Source organism: Alosa alosa, chromosome 22 (genome assembly GCF_017589495.1).
Source record: "Alosa alosa isolate M-15738 ecotype Scorff River chromosome 22, AALO_Geno_1.1, whole genome shotgun sequence".
In the NCBI taxonomy this organism is placed as follows: domain Eukaryota; kingdom Metazoa; phylum Chordata; class Actinopteri; order Clupeiformes; family Clupeidae; genus Alosa; species Alosa alosa.
Window position 1 is genome coordinate 26,322,788 of NC_063210.1, and position 2,427 is coordinate 26,325,214.

Sequence of the window (2,427 nt, forward strand, 5' to 3'; positions counted from 1 at the left end):
ATGTATAAGATTACACATCTCTTAGTCCAGACCTGGCTTTTATAATGTATAGGATTACACATTTTCAGTCACCAGCATCAAACCGAACGACTACAGAAAAAAGACAACACACATTCAATTTGATACATAGAAAAATGTATTGATTCCATTTCTTTTTCATTTCCGCCTGTCTCTGTGAAGGATGTGGTTCCACTTTCACACCTGATCCCCAAAGGTGTGAACCATCAACACTTCCACCCTGTCCAGAACCAATCAGCGCTGGGCTGCGGAGACAGCGAACCAATCAGCAGTAGCCTGACAGGGTTCCCCTCTACACAGAAAGGTCCTCAACTCGTTTTCAAAAAGCTCTCTCTTCACAGAGAAAACACACATCACCTGACGCATTTTGCCTTTAAGAATGCTGACTCATACAGGAGACAGCATGATGAACCTCACCAACCCTGATGGCCACAACCAGACACCATGAAAACAAAAACAGGAACAAACAAACAAAAAAGTAAACAATCAATCAGACTACCTGGCACACAAAACAGGCACTTTTAGTGGAACAGAAGCTATGAAGAAACAGCAACATGACACACACACACACACACACACACACACACAACACCACAGCACTTTGAACCCTTTAACACAACTGATCATAACACACACACACACACACACACGGGTCAGTTAGCAGCTACTGGGCTTCGCTAATCGGACCCTGAAGGCTGGGCCCTACAGGTACGCTCACGTCATGGTCCTCACAGCTGTCCAGATGGACGATTCTGAAGATGGCTCTAACACGAGACTGCACACTTTAACGTTGTATACAATAAACGCTGATTTTTGAAAATGCTGTTTTGCGTGTGTGTGTGTGTGTGTGTGTGTGCAAGGGTACACTGATGCCCCCTACTGCACAAAGAGTGAAATGCTGATATGGATCTAATGGAGACAGAGAAGTCTCCAAATCTTAGACCCAACACAAAGGCTCCTTTTCTTTTAATCGACTAGAAAGAACCTCCACACTGGTGGGACCTACTGCAAGCCAAACTGGACTGCAGAAGCCCTTCCCTTCCCGGATCTAGGGAAGGATCAATCACTGGAGATATTGTCAGACGATGCTTCCAAATCCACACACACACACACACACACACACACACACACACACACTCTGCAGCATAAATAATGGGAAAAGCATGATTGGTTGGGCTCAGGGAAAAGTTGGCTCTGCAGCCTGGGAAATAGGGTTTGGGCCCGGGCTATGGGCCGGAACCAGCTGTATTTCAGGCCAGAATCGGCAGGCACCTGGGCGAGGTTCTTAACCTGGAGACTCAGTAGATATGTTTACTAAAGCATCTAATGGCACTGGGCTCTTGATAAAAGCACAACGGCGTTTAAGGAGACGGAAACACTCCGCCGCAGCAGGTCTCAAGGGGTCAAAGGTCACGGGGTCCAGAGCTCCACTGATCAAGGGAACATCTAACTAAACCCAGATGATCGACCATAAACGATGATCATCTAACTCTGGGCCAAGTCCGGGCCTGACCACATCCCAGCGCTGCTGTCGGGTCGAGTGGCACCAAGCTGTAAGGTCACGCTGAGATGCCCTCCAGCTCTCCTGGGGTCAAGGGTCACCGGTCCAGAGTTCCACTGATTAGTAGCCCAGTCATACACACGATAACGTGACCAGGATCTCACATCAAATCTACGAGCTGGCTTCAACCTTCGTTTCCCAGAGTGCATCTGGGCGTGTGTCTATGTCTCAGGCTGGCTTTAACCTTTGTTTCCCAGAGTGCATCTGGGCGTGTGTCTATGTCTCAGGCTGGGCTTGTGTCTCTGTGCCGGGCCTAAGACTGTAGTGCGCTAGGGAGCAGGTGAGATCCAGGCTCCCATTGGATGGTAGCTCAACCAATCCCCTTCATTCAGTAACAGGAGGGCTAGGTAGACTCTAATCAGCACATCACTCGTTAGAAGGGAGTGGGAGTGAGTGTGTTGATTAAGTGTGTGTGAAAAAAACAAAATCATAAATCTAACCGTGTGTGTGTTGATTAAATCTCCTGTGGCCTAACACCCATAATCATGTTATTCCTGGCTCATCATTAGAACAACACAGGTGAAGAAAAATACACTAAAACAAAAGCGAACAAAAACATCTGCCTCAGTTGCAGATATAAAAGTGGTTGTGTGTGTGTGTGTGTGTGTGTGTGTGTGTGAGGTGGAGGGAGTGTATAGTTCAACTAAAGTTGAGTACAAAGCAAGTGAGATTAAACAAAAGGAGTGTGTGTGTGTGTGTGTGTCCTGATCAGTTCAACAGAAACAAGAGGCTCCATCAAAAGAATGTTTGATGTGGACACCAAGACAACCAGAATTCTGTTCTCATCACCACAGTGACCAGTCTGGTCGCTGAGCAACAGCCCATTAATGTGGTCAGTGGGCAAATCT